We start from the raw sequence: 24,629 nt of genomic DNA on the forward strand, positions 1-24,629 counted from the left end.
TAAATAAGTGTTTTACATTACCTACTGGCGGTCGCCAGTAGGTAGTTATAGTTAGGACCACGTTTCCATAGGAAAACCTCAACATTCTATTTTGAATAACTTTGGCGCCGGTCGACGAATCCTCGCGAATTTCTCAAAATAGGTGGGGCGCTACGCTCCGCTCCTACCCTGAAAGTCTCGGGGGGATTCGTCAAGCGGGGGCTGAGATAAAAGGGGGGTCCCAAAACGCGTTTTTCCCATGCATTTTTCCATAGGACCTTTAGAACGAGCTACAGCCCGAACGGCTGAACAGAATTACTAGAAATTTGGCAGAGAGGTAGTCCCTAGGTCAAGGAAGTGCCTTTTGTAGGTTTGGTGTAAATCTGTTCAGTAGATTCTGAGAAAATAGCCTTTAAATCAATATATATATCTGAGCCCGCTTACGGTACGCTTACCGTACGCTTACGGTAAGCGTACGGTGGCGTGCGCGAGCGCGATTCTGATTGGCTCTTAGATCTTAGTAAACATTCGAATCGGCAGAAACCAGGAAGCGGCGTCCGCCATTTTGTCTACCGCACTGAGTGTTATGTATCAAACATGATGGCCAAAAACATGTTATGGGGATGTTTTGACAACTCCCTCTCACATAGTCATGTTGAGGGAGTCCCCAAACATCCCCCAAGAGCAAAAACGGCATTATTTTTTTTTCGGCAATTTCGCGGGGTACGCTTACCGTACGCTTACCGTAAGCGTACGGTAAAAAAATAAAAATAAAAAAAACACTATCCACACTTTCTCCACCCCTTGTGCAAATGGTGGTCGAAGGCCACCATTTGTGCATGGCTTATCAGAGCACAGAAATTTCCCAAAAAATTTCAACAGATTACCTATCACAAGGAAGCGCATAATATGTCCACCATGTGCGCACGGTGCGCGAAGCGCATCGTGCGTACATGGCCCATCTAGCGTAACGCGGGCACGGCACTAACTGCGTAAAGTGGGTGCGCGGTGCGCGAAGCGCACCGCGTGCTCACTGTGCGCGCACGGTGCGCGAAGCGCACCGTGCGCGCACGGAACGAACTGCGTTAAGTGGGCGCGCACGCCACGAATGGCGTAAAGTAACTGAGCATTTAAAAAACCGTACAAATTCACTGAAAAAACCATAGGTTTCACACACGTTATAGTTAGGAATTAGCATTTAAAAAACCTTGCAAATTCACTGAAAAAACCATAGGTTTCACACATGTTATAGTTAGCGGAAATTTTACTGATAAAAAACCAATGAAATTGCCCCGTTATAGTTAGTGCTGGCAACTATAACTCACGCGACCGCAATCTTCTGCTGATGACATATGTGTCTTTATGAAAAAAAAATATTTGTAATATATGTATAGCTAAAAATGTATGGAAGAAGACATGGGCAAATAAGTGTCTAAATACAGTATTAGCATCAGCAGAGGATTGCGGTCGCGTGAGTTATAGTTGCCAGCACTAACTATAACGGGGCAATTTCATTGGTTTTTTATCAGTAAAATTTCCGCTAACTATAACATGTGTGAAACCTATGGTTTTTTCAGTGAATATATATATATATATATATATATTACCTACTGGCGGTCGCCAGTAGGTAGTTATAGTTAGGACCCCTTTTCCATAGGAAATCCGCAACATTCTATTTTGAATAACTTTGGCGCCGGTCGATGAATCCTCGCGAATTTCTCAAAATAGGTGGGGCGCTACGCTCCGCTCCTACCCTGAAAGTCTCGGGGGGATTCGTCAAGCGGGGGCTGAGATAAAAGGGGGGTCCCAAAACGCGTTTTTCCCATGCATTTTTCCATAGGACCTTTAGAACGAGCTACAGCCCGAACGGCTGAACAGAATTACTAGAAATTTGGCAGAGAGGTAGCCATAAGGTCAAGGAAGTGCCTTTTGCAGGTCTGGTGTAAATCTGTTCAGTATTTCCTGAGTAAATAGCATTTAAAAGCATATATATATGTGGGCGGAGCCTAACCACACATCTCATCCTGAGATCTGATTGGCTGTCAGCACTTCATCCAAGAAGTGTTGGCAGCCATCTTGGGACAAATATACATGATAGCACCTCATTAAAAAGCATTGCAGTTAATAGAAGGTTTTAAGACTTTAGTTACATTATAAATCATTTGTTGATGGTACCATACTCATTTTAGGAATTGTGGTATGTTCTAAGGTGATTTCACCATGTGAAAAAGCCTTCTGCTGGGATATCATGATTGAGAGAAAAATATTTTCTCATGCTTTTACCACAGAGGTTTGGAAGGTGATCTATAGGCTAAACTGAGAGCTTATTTTCTGTAAATTCACATTATCTTTCTCAGTCATGTGAGAATGAAGTCTGATATTCTCAGTAAAACATGTACATCCAACAAGGGCAGAGACTGTCAGTTGATTCCTTTGTGTTCTACTGCAGCTTCCCAGAGTGTTCCAAAGAACTACTAGAGCGCTAACAGTCCTACTTATGATAAACGTATGGCACACCTGAAGCCATCTTGCTTGGATTAAAGTGGTAACTCTTAAAACATTTAATTTAAAAAGGAACAAAATGAGGGGGTTCATTTTTCCATAAAAAGTATGATTAGTGCTGCAGAAAGAAAAATTAGGGCACATTTTGAGTGACTTCTCAAATCCTCTTCTATTTCATTAAAAAATTCTGACATGCAGACTGAAACATGCATTTTCAATACCAGCAGCAGTTTTCCCTGGTGAGCAGTAGCTTTACTACAGTGATCTAATGAGCAAAAAGAGTGCTAACATTCTGAATTTATGGCAAATGTGTGACACATCTGAATGCCTTCTTGATGGAATCAAAGTAAAAAACTGAAAGTATTTCCTACTGAGGAGACTGCAGTAAATGAGGAAATTAGGAAACTTCATAACAAATAAGTCTCCCAAGATGGCCACCAAAGACAAAAGAGCCCAAATGTAGCCCAAATATCACCCAGATGTAGCCCAAGTATAGCCCAATGACAGAATGTCCCAGAATGTTCTTAAAAACAACTAGAGCGCTTACTGTCTTCATTATGACAAAAGTATGGCACACCTGAAGCCATCTTGATTGGAATAAACTGGTAACACTTAAAACATTTAATTTAAAAAGGAACACAATGAGGAGGTTCATTTTGCCATAGAAATTATGATTAATACTGAAGAAAGAAAATGAGGGCACATTTTGAGTGACTTCTCAAATCCTCTTCTATTTCATTAAAAAATTCTGACATGCAGACTGAAACATGCACTTTTAATACCAGGAGCAGACTTCCATGGTGGAGTAGTTTTACTACAGTGATCTAATGAGCAACTAGAGTGCTAACATTCAGAATTTATGGCAAATGTGTGACATATCTGAATACCTTCATGATGGAATCAAAGTAAAACACTGAAAGCATTTCCTACTGAGGAGACTGCAGTACATGAGGAAATTAGGAAACTTCATAACAAATAAATCTCCCAAGATGGCCACCGGAGACAAAAGAGCCCAAATGTAGCCCAAAATCAACCAGATGTAGCCCAAATATAGCCCAATGACAGAAGTGTGCAAAACACTTATTATTTTGTGTTTTTGCAGTGTTATATAGTGCAGACTTGTCAGGTATTGGAGTGCTTTACATGAGCATTGGTTACATCACACAAGAACAAATTCATTTTGGTTGTAGACATGGGGAGACTAAGTGATTTGACCAGAATCACAGAATGTCGAGCTGAAGCAGAAACTTCAACCTGGTTCCCCAGTTGCAAAGTCTGCAGTTCTGGAAGTAACACCACATCCTCTCCCCTAAGTGCAACATTTAATCAAGTGGTCAACTGGATAAAAAAACATAAAGATAACAAATAATTTAAAAGTGCTTTGTCGCTATTTGAAAACTCAGAAAATATGTCCTTATTTTAGTCTTTTAGAGCACTAACCATAATTTTGATGCCAATAAGACCCTCTCATATATGTAATTTCTAAAGGAAATGCTCTAGGTATTACAGTTTTGATTACATCAAGATGATGTCAGGCGTTCCACACTTTTGTAATAAATATAGAATGTTAGCAATCTAGTTGTTCATTAGGATACTGTTGAGAGGCAGAGGCCAGGGGCACGGACTCTGAAAATTGAAGGCAGGTAGGAGGGTGCAAAGGCAACAATTTAACCACACTGAGCAGGCAGGAAGGGCCGTGGAAGCACAACAGACTATGGAGGGCAGTGGAAAGGGGGGCAGGGGCAACAAACCAACAATACAGGACTTGCAAGAGAGGCTGTTGGAGGGAAGATCTATTACGGGTCAAGGAAGCTAGGGGCGGTCCCCAGATCCCCGGGAGCCACCACAGAACTGAGCAGGAGAGTGAGTCAGGGACAAAAGGGGCACCTTAATTTGAGCCGGGGTGCCTAGGAACGCTTGCTCCAAAAATGAAGAAAACAGACATATGAGACATGGAATTGGAGGCAGAATACAATGGCAGTTTAATGAGAAGATGCAACTTCAAAGAAACCGCAGAATAGAGACATAAAGTACAAAAAACAGAATCCAGATAATCATACAGCTGTCATAATATTCTCTGTATCTCAATTAATGTACTGACAGAGAGAGAGAGAAAACACATCTATAAATGCATCATGAGAAACAAGTTACACCAAGGAAAATGTTACCTAGGAACACTCACGTTTACTCTTAGAGCAAGCATTCCTGCAATTACAATACAAAATCTTTTAAATGCAAAAGTAAAGAGAACAATGGTTAAACATAACATGACATTTCATATAGGTAAAATAGAATAAGATACTTCAAGCAAAGCAGAGCAAGACATTTTAAGCAAAGGAAGACAAGAGCTCCCAGCTCTTGGGGAAAACCTGCACTGCCTGTTAACCTACATACAGACGGCGAGGTAGTCCGTCGATATCTGTGGGTGCTCCCTTTTTATATCATTTTGTGGGCTCCTTTGCACGCTACATCTACCTACGTATGCTACCCAAAAGCTTCGACTGCAGATTTTACCAGACATTTCGTCATTTACCCACTTAATGCTGACAATGGACTGGGTGAAAAGGTCAGTCTCTCAGGCCAATCGCTTATCGTAAGTTCCATAGAGCAAGCAGAAAATAATGGGTATTGTACGGGAATTCAATATATTCATGTATAAAATCTCCTCAGTTCTCCTAACTTGACGCTCTGCGGTTGCCACTTCCTTAAAAGCGGGAAACCTGCCCAGGAAGCAAGTACCAGTCCAGGATGCAGCCTACTGTATGTCGACAGCTTCAGGGGGATGTTGAACTTTGATACCGAGCACGGAGCACTCGGGTAGGGTGGGGGCTACTAGTTTGGATCAGAAGGCCTCGCAGACCTGCCTTCAGACTGCTATACACTAAAATTGCAGAGCTATGGTCAATTTAACAAAGAGGCCTACATATTGAACAGAAGGGCCTACACAGGGGTTTTATGCTGGCTGAGTGGTAAGGATGTCTCAGGATAATTATATAGCAATACAGGACCCGCTGGTCAATTTAATACGGCCTACAAATGCAGCTGGCAGGGCAAGGACAAGGGTCTCATACTTCAGGTGTGGACAGAACGGGCCAGGGGCCTCCTGTGATACAAAATCTACCCTCCTTCAAGGCTGTGGCAATGTAATAGACCATTGTGGGCAGAAGGAAGAGGCAATGGTAGTACAACCATACAAGCCAACAGACCCGATTCAGCCAGGAAACGTCCAATGTTTTTAAGCTCAAATGGGCTTTATTTGATCTGTCTCCTGTCTACAATATCCTCTTTTTCAATGTAACTCAAAGGGGAAAATCAATACCCCAGTTTTTTTTCAAAATCTCCCTCTTACCAAGTTCAAAATGTTCGCAAGTATGGTACATTGGATCATGGAAGGAAATGGGATAGGGACATGGACTTGGATAACAGAGGACAGGAGGGACATGGAGAGGTGCACCAAACTGACCCTGCAGGGCAGGCATCAGGGTTTGCAGCAGCACAATACACCACACAGGGCATGCAGGACGGGAGTGCAGCACAACAATCCATAGAAAGCAAGAGGGAGGGGACAGGACCATGCACATGGACAACAGAGAACAGAGGGGCAAGAGGCAATGGTAGCTAGCTGACCATAATGGACAGACAGGAGAGAAAGCTGCAGCATAACAGACCATAAAGGGCAGGAGGGACGGATCAGGGGCATTACAATGGAACAGACAAGCCAGGAGGGAGGGAGTAGGGCTGGGGGCAAGGGGGCAGGGCAGGAGCAGCAAGATAGCCATGGAGGTCAGGCAGGATGGGCACTAGAAGCAAGACACACCATGAAGAGCAACAGTGAGACTTTGATGGCATACACACAGACCATGGAGGGAAGGTGGGAGGGGGTCAGGGGCAGCTAACTGACCACACAGGGAAGGTGGGAGGGGCCATGGCAGCACAGAAGACCATGCATGGCAAGTGGGAGGGTTAGTGGCAGCACAATGGCTATGATGGGCAAGAAGGAGGGTGGAGGGGCATGCACAAAGGACAATGGAGGATAGAAGGGAGGGTCAGGACCTGTGCACAGACAAGAAAGTTCAGGGGAAGGGACCTCACAACAGACCACACGGGGCAGGCAGGATGAGCAGTTGCAGCACAACAGACCAGGGAGGGCAGAAGGGTGTGGCAGTACAATGGACCATGTAGGACAGGAGGAAGAGGATAGGGGCATGGCATGTGGACAGGCAGGGTGGAGGTGGCAGGGACAGGTTACAGTCATCTGACAATGCTAGGCAGGTGGGAGGGGAGTGGCAGCTCAACAGAACACTCAGAGTAGATAGGAGTGGCAGGTCCATGGGACATGGTGGGCAAAAAGGATGGAGCAGGGGCATGCACAAAGACATCGGAGGGCAGGGGGAAGGAGAATAGGGGCAGCAAGCTAAGCACAGAGTTTAAGCAGGAGGTCAATGATGGGGCATAGAATTGGGCAATGGAGGGCAGGAGGACTGGACTGGTACATCATACTAAATTGAGGGCAGTGGCAGCACATCAGACCATGCATGGCAGGAGGGAGGAGGCTAGTCCATGGATTCACACAACAGAGGATAGGGAGGAAGGGGATGGGGCAGCAAGCTAACTGTTCAGAGAAGGCGGGTATTAGGAACTTTATTGTTTTTAAAACATTGTGTCTGTGCGAACTACTTAAAATATGAACAAGTATGCAGCATAATCTCACTTTTATTCAGGAAGAAGAGGACGTTTGTGACTGTGACTCCGGGCTCACTTGGCAGAAACACCCCCTGACCCTCCAACCCTATCGCAAAATGTAATGCCCGTGAAAAGGGTAGGTGAACACAGTGTTATATAGAACATAGTCCTGAGAGCACGATTGAAAATGAAAACTAGATATAGTGTATGGTATAAACTATGCACCAAAAAGTGTGATATAAGATGAACCGGGCGTGAAATATAATTTGCAATACATTGTGCGCAATGACAGATTCATTGGAGAGCGCGAGATAGCACAGGCACTAGCGCGTGCTATGCGATATGCGCCTTGGAGTGTAATATGCACAGGGCAGTGTTGTGTAACCTAACTAGTCTCTAAAGTTGTAATATAAAATATGTGCTGGGGAGTGTAACGTTGCATATGCACTGTGACAAATATATGGATCCCAGATTGTAATATGTATGGCATAGCACTGTGCGTTATAACATAGGCATCGAGAAAGGCACGTTAGATGGGGCAATATAACCCGTGCGAAGACAAGTGTGGCATGACATATTCACGGGTTGGTGTTACAGTGCACATGGGCTAGAGAGTGTCATAGCATATGCACTAGCTAGTGGAATACAACACAGAGGTGTGTGGCACTCGGCAGGCAATGGTGGGTGTAACACAGCATTGGGCTCTGTCAGGAGCACGCTGTGACTCTCAAGTGATGTTCGTCCCCTTTCCAGAGAGTAAAATAAAAAGTATTACACATCCGGCAGTGGATGTGTGTTTTATTAACCGTGAGGGGGGTTTCTTGCATAGTTTTGGTCGAATTTTTGTCGAATCCCCTTTGAATGGCTTGGTGTGCATGTGTATTAAATGTGCCCGTCAATAGCTACCCATGTTTGTATAAATAAACGACGAGGGTGTCTACCAGGATTAGGCACGGTAGGGCATCAGACATGTCAGAGCTTCACTAGTGGTGTAAATACATTCCACGTGGATTCATTGCATGCATAGTCGCCTTTTAATGAATATCACGCAAATCGTCATGGTGATAGGTACGTACGGTTTGTCCAGCATGTCCTAGGTGTGTCTATAAATATATATTTTTTAAAAATAATAAAAAACAGTGGCCGGCCCTGGGGATTGGGGTCAAAAAAATATAATTAGGAGACTGGCCCTGGGGGATGGGGTCATCAGGGCCAATAAATTAGAATAAGAAGGGGAACCAAACAGCCCCCCTTCTTAAAAAACTAAAATAAATAAAAGACTGGCATCGTGCCGGAGGCCATGCCCCCTCCGTGCAGCACTCTGCAAACGCGCCCCCAACAGGCATCTCCAGTATGCGCCAGGGAGCTGCGCTGCAGCCAGGTGTTCTGAGGCCAAGCCCCTTTTTACACCTCTCTGCAACGCAGCTCTGTGGCGCTTACTGGAGGTACCTAGTGGTCTAGTTTGACCCTAGGGACCCTTAGGATTCAGGGGGACTCTCAACTTAGAACAGCCACAGGGCGCGTTTACACAGTGGTGAAGGGAGGGGACGGGGCCTGAGGTGACGTGTGCAAACACGCACTATGGCATGTTTTAAATTGGGGATATAATTTCCCTTCAATACTGAGGGCCCCTGGGGGCTAACTAGCCCACCAAGTGCTTCCAGTAAGCGCCACTGAGCTGCATTGCAGAGAGGTGGTCCAGGCCGTGCCACTTTTTACACCTCTCTGCAACGCAGCTCTGTGGCACTTACTGGAGGTACCTAGTGGGCTAGTTGGACCCTAGGGACCCTCAGGATTCAAATGAACTTAATCTCCCAACTAAAAATGGACACAGGGCGTGTTTACACAGTGGTGAAGGGAGGGGACGGGGCCTGAGTTAATGTGTGCAAAAACACCCTGTGGCCTGTTTTAAGAGGTAGTTTTAATCCCCATGCCCTATTATACACTAGGGGCTTACAGAGGAGGTCATGCTAATCACAGGGGGACCCCAACGCATAATGTTCCCTAGTGTATGTAGGTGTTTTCACTGTATTCTAAGTGTCTTTTAACATAGCACTGGCTCTAGGACTGGTTAGTCAGACTCAGTTACCACCAGTATCCGTCTGAAAAAGTTGAGGGTACAGGATGATTTTGCAACAAGGCTTCTTTCTGCTCTTCTTTTTGTTCTTTCTGCACGTTATCCTTCTTCCTGCACTTATCTTCGTATTTGAGGACTTCTGTTGCTTCTTTCTGCACTTCTTTTGTTTCTTTTTGTGCAGTTTTTTCTTCTTTCTTCACATGTCCTATCTCTGTAGGCATAGTTAGAAATTAGCATTTAAAAAACCTTTGAAATTCACTGAAAAAACCATGGGTTTCACACACGTTATAGTTAGGAATTAGCATTTAAAAAACCTTAGAAATTCAATGAAAAAACCAAAGGTTTCACACATGTTATAGTTAGCTGGACATTTCACTCGTAAAAAACCATTGAAATTCCCCCGTTATAGTTAGTTCAGCTAACTATAACTCGCGCGCCCGCAATGCACTACTGATGACGTCACATATTACATCACTCATGACATGGTCACTGACATCACTCATGACATCACTGATGACATCTCAAATGACATCACTGATGACATCACTGATGACATCATCCAGTGATTGTGTGTTTTTATGAAAATTATATATTTTTTATATTTATGTATATCTCAAGGTCAAAGGAAGAATAAATGGGTATATAAGTGTCTAAATGGATACTTTTTTTTGGAATTTTTTTTGTGTAACTGACTGTTTAAGTGTATCATAGTGAATACATGGCTTACTGAGTAATCTTTAAATATTTAAATATCTGTATCAGTTTCTTACTTTGTGTATAAGTGGCTGCATGGGTTGGTGAGTAGCTACATGAGTGTCTATATAGGTTATTAGTTGGTTTTTTATCACTATGAGTGTCTGAGTTTCTGTATGGTTCGGTTGGGGGTATTACTTAGTGCATAGGTGCATGAATGAGTGACTCACTGTTTGTATGTGTTGAATACAGCATGTGTGCAGGACTGTATGGGTGGATGAGTGTGTGCATGGGTGTGTTAGTGAGTGAATGACTGTCTCAATAGTGTCTTTATGAGTAACTACATATGTTTTAAACTAGTATATGTGACTATTGGTGTATATAAGTGAGTATATGTGAGAGTGAGAGATTGGAAGAGTTCCTGTATGAATAAGTATGTGTTTCTATAAGTGATTGTTTAAAAGAGTAAGTATATGTAAGTTTCTGTAGAAGTAAGTGTGGTGGTGTGTGTATAACTGTATATGCAAGTAAATGGATGATTGATTCTTTATTAGCATGAGTGACTATGTGTGTGAGTTACTCTATGGATGAGTGGCATTGTGTAACGGGATGTACAGGTGTATGAGTACATATGATGAGTGAGTACATGTATGAGTGACTGTAGAGGACTGTTGGTGAATTACTGTATGTGTATGTGGTTCTTAGAATTACTGAATAGGTTGTTGTAACTGATATTGATATGTTCATTATTTTGAACATTTTAGTTTCTATTTTTGAATGTGTGTTTCAATGGTTATATTAGGGGGAGAGGAGGTCTGCCACTCTATCACAAGGATGATGTCATCAGTGATGTCATCAGTGATGTCATTTGAGATGTCATCAGTGATGTCATGAGTGATGTCAGTGACCATGTCATGAGTGATGTAATATGTGACGTCATCAGTAGTGCATTGCGGGCGCGCGAGTTATAGTTAGCTGAACTAACTATAACGGGGGAATTTCAATGGTTTTTTACGAGTGAAATGTCCAGCTAACTATAACATGTGTGAAACCTTTGTTTTTTTCATTGAATTTCTAAGGTTTTTTAAATGCTAATTCCTAACTATAACGTGTGTGAAACCCATGGTTTTTTCAGTGAATATATATATATTCAAAAACATCGGTAGCCCAGTAAAGCAGCACTCAAGACCAACGACCAGGTTACCAGCCTTTATTTGAAGTATGGCATCACCTCCGAAGCTGGTAGAATCGGCAGCTTTCCCCTCACCTGACGCGTTTCGAGTAGTTCTCTTCATCAGAGGCAGAGGCTGGAAAGTTCGTGCTCAGGCGGGCAGGACACTCCCTCATTTAAACAATGTCACGCCCCTTATTCACGTATGTCTTTATGGGAGATGTAGTGCCCAATTATTGCCTCCATTATACGGTGCACTAATAACTGCAAATAAGGCCCTGCAAGTGGGCCCCAGCTTTGGTGTAATGCCTCAATCTTCGATCTTTGCTCCACAATGAGAATGGTGTATCCGTTCTCGTGGCCCCCTTGGGATCCTGGGGTGGTGCAGGCTTGGCGGAAGGGCGTCCGCCTCGTAATCTTCAAAAACATCAGTAGCCCAGTAAAGCAGCACTCAAGACCAACGACCAGGTTACCAGCCTTTATTTGAAGTATGGCATCACCTCCGAAGCTGGTAAAATCGGCAGCTTTCCCCTCACCTGACGCGTTTCGAGTAGTTCTCTTCATCAGAGGCAGAGGCTGGAAAGTTCATGCTCAGGCGGGCAGGACACTCCCTCATTTAAACAATGTCACGCCCCTTATTCACGTATGTCTTTATGGGAGATGTAGTGCCCAATTATTATCTCCATTATACGGTGCACTAATAACTGCAAAAAAGGCCCTGCAAGTGGGCCCCAGCTTTGGTGTAATGCCTCAATCTTCGATCGTTGCTCCACAATGAGAATGGTGTATCCGTTCTCGTGGCCCCCTTGGGATCCTGGGGTGGTGCAGGCTTGGCGGAAGGGCGTCCGCCTCGTAATCTTCAAAAACATCGGTAGCCCAGTAAAGCAGCACTCAAGACCAACGACCAGGTTACCAGCCTTTATTTGAAGTATGGCATCACCTCCGAAGCTGGTAGAATCGGCAGCTTTCCCCTCACCTGACGCGTTTCGAGTAGTTCTCTTCATCAGAGGCAGAGGCTGGAAAGTTCGTGCTCAGGCGGGCAGGACACTCCCTCATTTAAACAATGTCACGCCCCTTATTCACGTATGTCTTTATGGGAGATGTAGTGCCCAATTATTGCCTCCATTATACGGTGCACTAATAACTGCAAATAAGGCCCTGCAAGTGGGCCCCAGCTTTGGTGTAATGCCTCAATCTTCGATCGTTGCTCCACAATGAGAATTGTGTATCCGTTCTCGTGGCCCCCTTGGGATCCTGGGGTGGTGCAGGCTTGGCGGAAGGGCGTCCGCCTCGTAATCAGTGATGTCATGAGTGATGTCACTGACCATGTCATGAGTGATGTAATATGTGACGTCATCAGCAGTGCATTGCGGGCGCGCGAGTTATAGTTAGCTGAACTAACTATAACGGGGGAATTTCATTGGTTTTGTATGAGAGAAATGTCCAGCTAACTGACCCTTTGGATTTCAGCAGAATGACTACATGCGGTTACGGCGTCAAGAATCACCGACTATTGCAAGCTCACCTAGCAGATGAGGACCACTGACACACAGGACGATATCTAAAACGTTGGGACCAACTAAAAGAAGAATAAAAAGAAACTAGATAAGGGAACACACGAGCAACCCTTATACAAATGCAGATCCAAGATGAATATAAGAAAGTCGGTATCTTAAGCTGAACCTGCTCAGATAAGACTCATATCAAGTATTGTGAGGCGGAACGATTCGTCCTAACCTTCAAATTTCATAAATACTTGTAAGAAGGCCAACGCAGAAATAAAGAAACTGTATTTCCCCATCCATACCCGTTACCTAACTGAGAAGTAACAGGTCTTGATAAAGATGGCAACTAAAGGAGATTAAGCCATCGAAACGTGCGTCTTGTGAGGCGGAACGATTCGTCCTAACCTTCAAATTTCATAAATACTTGTAAGAAGGCCAACGCAGAAATAAAGAAACTGTATTTCCCCATCCATACCCGTTACCTAACTGAGAAGTAACAGGTCTTGATAAAGATGGCAACTAAAGGAGATTAAGCCATCGAAACGCGCGTCGACCAGTGTGCTTGAATACACCTCAGCTCTCAGCACAGTATCAGAGGGTTGAGCAGTTCACCCCTGTCTTGGTCTTTCTGTGCATGCTGATTGGTTCTGGGGTGGGTATAGAGTGTGTGTTATGTATGAGAGTGACATGAATGAGGAGTATGATGAGGTATGACTGGTGGGGTGACATTTTTTGTCTTTTTGAATTTAATTTTTTGAAGTAATGCTTTATACAAAAATTGTATGTTGTTACAGAACAATATCCATTTCCATTCTGTAGGAATCCTATTTTCTGCAAAGTCTAAAAATATACACACAAAGCTTACTATGTATTTTTTGTAAAAATCTGTATACACAATAATAGGAACAAATGTTTAAATGTTTTGTATGTTTTTTATAAAAATAAGAAATGAACTTTATTGGTACACTTAAAGAATGAACAAAAGAAATTAAATAAAAAATATAAAAAAATAACGTATTTGTTAGATGGTTGTGTTTCCTTTGTGAACCCACATTAAGTAAAGCAATATAGGTCTAGAGGGATACTGTATATTATTATATGTCCAGCTAACTATAACATGTGTGAAACCTATGGTTTTTTCAGTGAATATATTCATCAATATTGCTCAAATCTAGGGTCATATTTCATCTGCCTCTTGCTCATTGAAATACCTTTTTAATTTTGCAATCACAGTATTGTTACTATAATATTGAAAACACTTTCAGTTTTTATTAGGTTTAAGATGATCTGTTCAACCGAAAGATAAATCAGACTTTTCTAATTTAATTGAATCGCAGGACGACTTAATGAAAATAGTTTTTTATTTAAGAATGAGGAAAGCAAGGCACTGCTGAGATTTGAACTCAGGATCTCCTGTTTACTAGACAGGCGCTTTAACCAGCTAAGCCACAGCACCCTCTTGAAAATGCTTTAAGGAACAGTTTGCCATATGGTGTTCAAGAGACTCCTGAGTTTTTCACTTTAATAATCATTTCTCAGTTCAGAAAACGCTCTACTCAACTACTTTAGACGAGGATACTGATCCTATTGATAAACACCTCATTGATATTTTGCTTATCCTGTTCATAAATGTTTTAATTATGCCTTCTTTAAGAATGCATTACTTGAATTCAACTCTAGAATGATTTTTTATCTCTATTTTGCTCTTTGTCACTCTTTTTTCCCTTTTTCATTCAAAGCATTACTTTGAAAATCTTCACAATACCAGGTTTTTTTGTTTTTCAATTTAAGATGACCCATTCTAATGTTCACAGAACAACACTTTTCTTTTTAAAATGTATTAAACATTTGCGTGATGAAAATTATTTTTACATGTAAGGACCAATAATAAGGTGCTGCTGAGATTTGAACTCAGGATTTCCTGTTTACGAGACAGGCGCTTTAACCACTTAGCCACAGCACCTATTTTAGTGATACAGAAGGGATCATTAATTTAGTATTGGTGATCAAATTCTGTGCCTGTGTTAAAGTGTCTTAATATGTATTCTAATGTTAAACAAGCAAGGATTCCTAATCTGTAAACAAGAATAGCTATGTTGTATTACAAAAGAACACATTTTAAACTCAATCCCATATTTTGAATAGTTCATAAATAAGTGTTTTACATATATTCATCAATATTGCTCAAATCTAGGGTTATATTTCATCTGCCTCTTGCTCATTGAAATACCTTTTTGATTTTTGCAATCACAGTATTGTTACTATAATATTGAAAACACTTTCAGTTTTTATTAGGTTTAAGATGATCTGTTCAACCGAAAGATAAATCAGACTTTTCTAATTTAATTGAATCGCAGGACGACTTAATGAAAATAATTTTTTATTTAAGAATGAGGAAAGCGAGGGGGCGTGGCTTGACGCCCAAGGAGTATGGACGCGTCTCCGTGAGGCTCCCGGTCCCGGAGCGGAGAAGTGCAACTTCGCGATGATTTCTAAGGAAGCAGCTGGCAGTAGTTAGCATAGGAAGTGCTCCTGCATCGCGCACCATGGTTTTCGAACAGTTTTGAGACGATTACTTTGCCTTTGTCAGGTAATTAGTGTCGGCTCGTCTCAGCAGCAGCGCGACCGCCATTTTGTTTTTCGGCGGAATGGCTTCTCCTTTTGCGAGCTTCCACCACAAGGCGACCTAAGGACATAATTCCAGTGACAATCGGAATCTCCTCCACTCACGATGTCCGAATGACCGTTTTTCTTGTTTTTTTTTTCTGTTGCTATCTTTGTTTCTACCTCAGCCTGCATGGATGCTAGCAGTGGCCGCCATCTTAGGTAATGATTCGTCTCATTGCTGGCTGGGTCTGCACAGTTCTGCTCGGAGCCTACGAAGTTTTCCTGCTGTTACTCTTCATGACCACTTTTTTGGCGGATTGTGGTCTCTGGCAACCGTATTGGCAAATGATTTCTGATCCTCACTTTCGCCCTGCTCGCTGACTCGCGACCAGCTACTGTGTACCACAGTCGGTGGCTTCTTCTTCTTCCCTTTTTTTTCCTTTTTATGTGGCGTGCCCTGCTACTGGCCCTGCTAGTTGATGGGTAGGACACGGGGCGCTCATACCAGTCCGTCCCTGCCGCCACGTTCTTTTATCAAAAACTCTACTTTATTCTCACAACTCTCCAAGTTGGAAGATTCGCAGTTATCTGAGGAAGAAGATAAGCATTCGAAGATGGATCCTGCACCCGCTACAACTACCAAGTCGAACGTGAAGAGGCTAAAAAAAGACCCTCCCTCGCCTCCCAAAGCATCCTCGGACATCTCCATGGAACTTTTGCTACATGAGATAAGGGCTCTTAGACCCTTTATGGAGGAAACAAATTCCACACTACAAGCTCTCTCTGACGAATGGGGGCAACTCGATACAAGGCTTACAGCGGTTGAACATGATGTTGCCACTTTCATTGACACTGCTAAAATGGTTCCTGTCATGCACTCGCAAATTACCACCCTCCAGAAACAGGTTGAAGACCTCGAAAACCGCAACCGGAGGAACAACCTCCGTATTTTTGGCCTGGGGGAGGGACTTGAAGGGAGCGACCCCATTGCTTTCTTTAAGACTTTCCTCCCTAAAGTCCTTCACTTGTCGGACGGAACTATGCTCAACATCCAGCGAGCCCACAGGCTGGGGCGCGCTCCTTCGGCTGGCTCCTCTCCCCAGCGACCGAGGGGGGTCATTATCTATTTCCTAGAGTACACGGATTTGCTAAAGGTGTTGGCGGCAGCCAAAGCTCTTCAGCGTGTCACATGGTCAGGCTCCACGCTATTTTTTGCGCAGGATTACTCCAAGGCAACTGCTGATAGACGCAAGGCTTTCCTGAATCTTCGACCTGATCTTCGTTCTATGGGGGCCAGATTTGGCCTCTTTCACCCTTGTCTTTTCAAGGTCACGTACAATAATAGAACCACGACTTACGAAGATCCTGGACGCCTGCAGAGCTTTATTGATTCACACAGGATGGATGCCACCACCTCTGCCGGAACATCCTCCTCACATGTTGCTTAATTGTTACTCAATATTTGTGCTTTTCTATTATTCTCCCTGCTCCACAGTCTCTCCACTCGCTAGGCGAAGTTGTTTCCATTCTATTTTATACAATAGTGCCAGCTTTTTGTGCTGATTTCCACTGCATTAGTGATTTTGCATTGTTACAGTAATGTTCTTCAATATTTTTTCTTTTTTAGGCTCGTACTTTCTTGGTTCCTGTTTTTTTTTCTCTCACAGTTGCTTCCTGAGATTAATTCTTGTCACATGTTCTTGTTTCACAGTTATGATGTCTCCTCATACGGCCTTCCCCGTTCCCCATCGGATCCACCCTGGACGTGTGTCTGCTCCATGTGGTTTCACCCACCCTCCCACTCATTCTCTCCTTTTGTAGGTATGTCTTACATTTTGTTTTGCGTCCTCGTTATTGTAATGTTTTTGTTTTGGCGTTGTGCTCTTTCATTCGTATCTCATTGCCTTTATGGTATCCTTACTGCTCCGTTTCCCTCTTTCTTACTTATCTTTACTCTCTTCTCAATCCTTGCTCTGTCTCTTTCCTCTGTCCCTCTCTTTAATCAGAAGATCTCTTTTGTGCCATACATTTTTTCCATTTTCTACGGATTTTGTACTGCATTGACTTTTTGCTTTCTAACTGCATTCTGTTTTACTTGTGATTGCTCATGTCTTTGAAACTAGTTACTTGGAACGTTAGGGGTTTACATTCTCCTATTAAACGGCAAAGGATCTTAACCCATCTGGCCAAATTAAATGCGGACATTGTCTTTTTGCAAGAGACTCATCTCTCCGCTGATGAATCGTTAAAGCTGAAAAGGGGCTGGGTGGGGGAGGTCTTTTTCTCTCCTGGGGATGGCAAACGGAATGGTGTGATGATTCTTTGCCGTAAATCTCTTTCGTTTACATTATTATCTCAGAATTCAGATGTTAATGGACGGTGGTTAAATGTCAAATTGTCCTTTAAAGGGGTTCCTATATCTCTGTTTAATGTATACGCCCCAACGTGCGGAGAACCATCCTTCTGGTCCACCTTAGCAGCTCAGATTGCCCTTGGTTTGGAAGATAATTTTATTTTTGCTGGTGATTGTAATCAGGTTTTTGACCCCTTTATAGATAGAAACTCCAAAGTCCCTTATATCCCCAATAAACCCCAGAAATCATTTGTGCGAGTTATCTCCCAACACCAACTCTTTGACGCCTGGCGTCTCTGTAATCCAACCACCAGGGAGTACACCTTTTATTCCCCCTCTCATCATACCCAGTCAAGAATCGACTACATTTTTGTTTCTCATTCTATCTCACAAACCCTTACGCAAGCAGAAATTGGCCCTATACTGCTATCAGACCATGCCCCTGTGTCAATTGTATTCGAAATTCTCCCTCGAGCCACAGGTCCTAAGAGGTGGCGCTTTAACAACACCCTCCTTCTGGACCCGAAATTTACCGCTGCTTTTACTACTTTTTTTGAAGAGTTTTTTGCGTTTAATACTGACCAATCCATGCCCTTCTCCACCATTTGGGATGCTTTCAAGGCCTCAGCGAGAGATTTCGTGATTGGCTTTGTTGCAAAGAGGCGGAAACTTTCCCGCAAATTTACTGCTGACCTTTTACGGGACATCAAGACACTGGAACACTCCTTTTACACCTCGCACTCGAGTCAATCCCTCACGGCCCTCATCAACGCCAAATTAGCATTTAACAAAAAATCTACGGAGGATGCTTCTTTGTACTTATTAAAGTCCAGTGCTAAATTTTATGGGGGCAAAAACAAGGCAGGAAAGATTCTGGCTAACTATCTGAAAGTTAAACAGAACAGACTCAATATTGAGTCTATTTATGATGAACGCCTGGATTTAAAATTTAAAGATTCGGATATTCTGAACGAATTCTCCCTATTTTATAAATCCCTATATACCTCGGAATCGCAGCCCTCTGAGGACTCTCTCTCCCAGTTTTTTTCATCACTTCAGACTCCTCCCTGCCATCAGTCGGATCTCACTCTCCTGGAATCCGATCTAACGCACCAAGAATTGTCAGCGGCACTCCAGCTGCTCAAGAAAGATAAGGCGCCGGGGCCTGATGGCTTTACAGTAGAGTTCTTCCAACACTTTTCTAAGCTTTTATTACCCAAGTTGCATTCCCTCATAGCCTCCTTTAACACACTGGGGTGTTCTTCAGGCACCTTTTCGGAAGCACACATATATTTGATACCGAAGGAAGGGAAAGACCATAGACACTGCAAAAATTATAGGCCTATTTCTTTGGTCAATATAGATTATAAGATCTTCTCAAAAGCCCTAGCCATACGTCTTGACTCCTACTTACCTGACTTACTAGAAGCGGAACAATCGGGCTTTGTTAAAGGCAGATTTATCACGGACAATACGAGACTTCTCTTTGACGTCTTGACCAAATCCTCGTCCTTGAAGCACCCCCTAGCGGCAATAGCGCTCGACGCCGAGAAGGCGTTTGATAGAGTCGAATGGAAGTACTTGTTTCATACTCTTCGTTGGTTTGGTTTCGGTCCCAAGTTTGTGTCCTTGATCTCTCTCCTTTATTCCAACCCGCGTGCGGCTATTTGCGCCAATGGTCTGATATCCTCATATTTTGATTTGGGCAGAGGAATCCGTCAGGGTTGTCCTCTCTCCCCTTTTCTTTTTAATCTAGCTTTGGAGCCCTTTCTCTCTAAGCTTCGCCAAAACCCAAATTTATTCGGCTTTCAATCAGCGAACATTCACCTTAAATTAGCTGCCTATGCAGACGACATTTTGCTTTTCATGTCCAATCCTAATGTTTCTGTTCCTGCCTTTTTGACAGATGTACAGGCATATTCCAAAATCTCTGGCTACAAATTGAATAGCGATAAGTGTGAGATTCTCCCCCTGACCAAGTACACTTTTAAAGCGGATTTCAGCGCCTCAAATTTTACGTGGAGCCCCTCTCATATTAGATACCTAGGCATGTATATCACTCCCTCAATATCCGACACAGTAGCGCTATGTCTAAACAAATGTCTACAAAAAATTACTGATTTAACGGCCAGGTGGCATCCACTGTACTTATCGTGGTGGGGTCGGCTAGACACCATAAAGATGATGCTTGCACCCATTGTACTATACACCATATCCAACATTCCAGTCCCCATTCCGGTCAAATTCTTCAAAAAAATTAATTCCGCCCTCTCTTCCTTCTTGTGGAATTCAAAGCGACCTCGTATGTCATTAGCTAAGTTGATTCGCCCAAAAGCTGAGGGAGGAGTTAATTTTCCTGATTTTCAGGTTTATCAAAAAGCTTTCCTTCTACGACAAGCCTCACTTTGGTTGCTTGACCCCTCGGAGAATTGCCCTCTATGGCTTAGGATAGAGCGTCTTTACCTCTCTCCTTTCTCCTTCCCTGAATACCTTTCATTTTCACGTAAACCGCAGGCGGTGTCCTCTCCTATAATTAAACTGACTTCCAAGCTCCTGTTGCCCTCTCCTCCTTCTTCTCCAGATTCGATTGACCACTTCCTAAGTTCAACAATCTGGCATAATAAAGACTTGACTATTCGCGGCAAACCATTCTTTTGGAAAACCTGGCATCGAAAGGGTTTAGCATGGGTACACCAGCTTTTCTCAGACTCAAAGTTTATGTCCTTTCACCTGCTCAAACAACGTTTTGACTTGCCTGCCTCATTCGCGCATAAATATCCTCTGCTCAAATTGGCTGTGTTGGATAGGTTTGATCACCTATCTGCTTTGCCTCAGGTCCCCGCTTCTCAGACTTCTCCCTCACAACTCTCCTCCCTACTTAAGTCTAAACCCTCGGCTTCTAGCATATACAAACATTTGCAAGGGGCAGGTGCTCCTAGACAGAAATCTAAGGTGGAGGAAGCTTGGGAGCGCGATTTTCAACTTTCATGGCCACTTTCTCTTTGGAATAATATCTGGCTCAAGCTGCGTAAATCCTCCAGGGCAGCAAACCTCACACAAACGTTATTTTTTGTGTATAATCGTATTCTACTTACACCGAGTGCTTTGAGCAAAAGATTCGCATCTACTCCAGACACGTGCTGGTCATGTTCGTCCCCAAACGCTGACATATTTCATGCGCTGTTTTTATGCCCACTTGTGCAGAGCTTTTGGGAGCGAGTTTGGTCCCAAATAAACTTGATTTTTGACACTGCATTTCCTTTTTCTATCCCTCATATTTTCTTGGGGAGTCTCGCACCATGCTGGGAGAATGTCCCAGGTAAAACTAAAATTGTTGATCTGTTATTAGCGGCTGCGTTTCAGCAGATCACGGTTAACTGGAAGGACTCCACTAAAATCTCCTATAAGGCGTGGTGGTATGTAATCTGCCATAATCACAGACTGGACACCTCTTTTGTATATCCCGTGAAGTTGGCAACGAAACGTCTAGAACTGTGGTCCCCTGTTACATTTTTCCTCGACATGTGTGCCAAAAAATCCTCTCAGATAAAGCCGTCCCACCCTGAGGTCTTGAAGCCCCCATGAACCCCCTACACGTTCCCAGATTTATTTCCAAACTTTTAATACTGTTTTGGTTCATTTTCTATGCATTACTAGCATATCTTCTACTCATGAGTTTGTCTTTTATTTTTATGCAGTATAAGTCGATTATAATGTGATGGCATGAAATTGTCGTTTTCTTTTTGCTCTTTGTCAATGGATTACCTTGATATGTATTTATTGTTATTCCCTGTAATATGGATACCTTTATTTGTCTCAATAAAATTTTTCTTTCAAACTTAAAAAAAAAAAAGAATGAGGAAAGCAAGGCACTGCTGAGATTTGAACTCAGGATCTCCTGTTTACTAGACAGGCGCTTTAACCAGCTAAGCCACAGCACCCTCTTGAAAATGCTTTAAGGAACAGTTTGCCATATGGTGTTCAAGAGAATCCTGAGTTTTTCACTTTCATAATCATTTCTCAGTTCAGAAAACGCTCTACTCAACTACTTTAGACGAGGATACTGATCCTATTGATAAACACCTCATTGATATATTGCTTATCTTGTTCATAAATGTTTTAATCATGCCTTCTTTAAGAATGCATTACTTGAATTCAACTCTAGAATGATTTTTTATCTCTATTTTGCTCCTTGTCACTCTTTTTTCCCTTTTTCATTCAAAGCATTACTTTGAAAATCTTCACAATACCACGTTTTTTTGTTTTTCAATTTAAGATGACCCATTTTAATGTTCACAGAACAACACTTTTCTTTTTAAAATGTATTAAACATTTGCGTGATGAAAATTATTTTTACATGTAAGGACCAATAATAAGGTGTCGCTGAGATTTGAACTCAGGATTTCCTGTTCACGAGACAGGCACTTTAACCACTTAGCCACAGCACCTACTTTAGTGATACAGAAGGGATCATTAATTTAGTATTGGTGATCAAATTCTGTGCCTGTGTTAAAGTGTCTTAATATGTATTCTAATGTTAAACAAGCAAGGATTCCTAATCTGTAAACAAGAATAGCTATGTTGTATTAAAAAAGAACACATTTTAAACTCAATCCCATATTTTGAATAGTTTATAAATAAGTGTTTTACATATATTCATCAATATTGCTCAAATCTAGGGTCATATTTCATCTGCCTCTTGCTCATTGAAATACCTTTTTTATTTTGCAATCACAGTATTGTTACTATAATATTGAAAACACTTTCAGTTTTTATTAGGTTTAAGATGATCTGTTCAACCGAAAGATAAATCAGACTTTTCTCATTTAATTGAATCGCAGGACGAATTAATGAAAATAGTTTTTTATTTAAGAATGAGGAAAGCAAGGCACTGCTGAGATTTGAACTCAGGATCTCCTGTTTACTAGACAGGCACTTTAACCAGCTAAGCCACAGCACCCTCTTGAAAATGCTTTAAGGAACAGTTTGCCATATGGTGTTCAAGAGAATCCTGAGTTTTTCACTTTCATAATCATTTCTCAGTTCAGAAAACGCTCTACTCAACTACTTTAGACGAGGATACTGATCCTATTCATAAACACCTCATTGATATATTGCTTATCTTGTTCATAAATGTTTTAATCATGCCTTCTTTAAGAATGCATTACTTGAATTCAACTCTAGAATGATTTTTTATCTCTATTTTGCTCTTTGTCACTCATTTTTCCCTTTTTCATTCAAAACATTACTTTGAAAATCTTCACAACACCACGTTTTTTTGTTTTTCAATTTAAGATGACCCATTCTAATGTTCACAGAACAATACTTTTCTTTTTAAAACGTATTAAACATTTGCGTGATGAAAATTATTTTTACAGGTAAGGACCAATAATAAGGTGCTGCTGACATTTGAACTCAGGATTTCCTGTTTACGAGACAGGCGCTTTACCCACTTAGCCACAGCACCTATTTTAGTGATACAGTAGGGATCATTAATTTAGTATTGGTGATCAAATTCTATGCCTGTGTTAAAGTGTCTTAATATGTATTCTAATGTTAAACAAGCAAGGATTCCTAATCTGTAAACAAGAATAGCTATGTTGTATTACAAAAGAACACATTTTAAACTCAATCCCATATTTTGAATAGTTCATAAATAAGTGTTTTACATATATTCAACAATATTGCTCAAATCTAGGGTTATATTTCATCTGCCTCTTGCTCATTGAAATACCTTTTTGATTTTTGCAATCACAGTATTGTTACTATAATATTGAAAACACCTTCAGTTTTTATTAGGTTTAAGATGATCTGTTCAACCGAAAGATAATCAGACTTTTCTATTTTAATTGAATCGCAGGACGACTTAATGAAAATAATTTTTTATTTAAGAATGAGGAAAGCAAGGCACTGCTGAGATTTGAACTCAGGATCTCCTGTTTACTAGACAGGCGCTTTAATCAGCTAAGGCACAGCACCCTCTTGAAAAAGTTTTGAGGAACAGTTTGCCATATGGTGTTCAAGAGAAACCTGAGTTTTTCACTTTCATAATCATTTCTCAGTTCAGAAAACGTACTACTCAAATAGTTTAGACGAGGATACTGATCCTATTGATAAACACCTCATTGATATATTGCTTATCCTGTTCATAAATGTTTTAATTATGCCTTCTTTAAGAATGCATTACTTGAATTCAACTCTAGAATGATTTTTTATCTCTATTTTGCTCTTTGTCACTCTTTTTTCCCTTTTTCATTCAAAGCATTACTTTGAAAATCTTCACAATACCATGTTTTTTTGTTTTTCAATTTAAGATGACCCATTCTAATGTTCACAGAACAACACTTTTCTTTTTAAAATGTATTAAACATTTGCGTGATGAAAATTATTTTTACATGTAAGGAACAATAATAAGGTGCTGATGAGATTTGAACTCAGGATTTCCTGTTTACGAGACAGGCGCTTTAACCACATAGCCACAGCACCTTTTTTAGTGATACAGAAGGGATCATTAATTTAGTATTGGTGATCAAATTCTGTGCCTGTGTTAAAGTGTCTTAATATGTATTCTAATGTTAAACAAGCAAGGATTCCTAATCTGTAAACAAGAATAGCTATGTTGTATTACAAAAGAACACATTTTAAACTCAATCCCATATTTTGAATAGTTCATAAATAAGTGTTTTACATATATTCATCAATATTGCTCAAATCTAGGGTTATATTTCATCTGCCTCTTGCTCATTGAAATACCTTTTTGATTTTTGCAATCAAAGTATTGTTACTATAATATTGAAAACACTTTCAGTTTTTATTAGGTTTAAGATGATCTGTTCAACCGAAAGATAAATCAGACTTTTCTAATTTAATTGAATCGCAGGACGACTTAATGAAAATAATTTTTTATTTAAGAATGAGGAAAGCAAGGCACTGCTGAGATTTGAACTCAGGATCTCCTGTTTACTAGACAGGCGCTTTAACCATCTAAGCCACAGCACCCTCTTGAAAATGCTTTAAGGAACAGTTTGCCATATGGTGTTCAAGAGAAACCTGAGTTTT

The 24,629-nt window shown here is 41.6% G+C and overlaps 5 non-coding genes across 5 annotated transcripts; all 5 read right to left on the bottom strand.

Annotated features, from left to right (window-relative positions):
- Positions 1 to 13,992: 13,992 nt before the first annotated feature.
- TRNAT-AGU (transfer RNA threonine (anticodon AGU)) lies at positions 13,993 to 14,066 on the bottom strand. The gene has a single exon. It is a non-coding gene; the product is annotated as a tRNA-Thr (tRNA).
- A 434-nt stretch (positions 14,067 to 14,500) lies between these two features.
- On the bottom strand, positions 14,501 to 14,573 carry TRNAT-CGU (transfer RNA threonine (anticodon CGU)). The gene has a single exon. It is a non-coding gene; the product is annotated as a tRNA-Thr (tRNA).
- Positions 14,574 to 21,437: 6,864 nt separating this feature from the next.
- On the bottom strand, positions 21,438 to 21,511 carry TRNAT-AGU (transfer RNA threonine (anticodon AGU)). The gene has a single exon. It is a non-coding gene; the product is annotated as a tRNA-Thr (tRNA).
- A 945-nt stretch (positions 21,512 to 22,456) lies between these two features.
- TRNAT-AGU (transfer RNA threonine (anticodon AGU)) lies at positions 22,457 to 22,530 on the bottom strand. Its single transcript has one exon. It is a non-coding gene; the product is annotated as a tRNA-Thr (tRNA).
- Positions 22,531 to 24,495: 1,965 nt separating this feature from the next.
- On the bottom strand, positions 24,496 to 24,569 carry TRNAT-AGU (transfer RNA threonine (anticodon AGU)). Its single transcript has one exon. It is a non-coding gene; the product is annotated as a tRNA-Thr (tRNA).
- Between the last annotated feature and the right edge of the window lie 60 nt (positions 24,570 to 24,629).

The sequence above is a fragment of the Triturus cristatus genome, chromosome 8 (assembly GCF_964204655.1).
Source record: "Triturus cristatus chromosome 8, aTriCri1.1, whole genome shotgun sequence".
Classification (NCBI taxonomy): domain Eukaryota; kingdom Metazoa; phylum Chordata; class Amphibia; order Caudata; family Salamandridae; genus Triturus; species Triturus cristatus.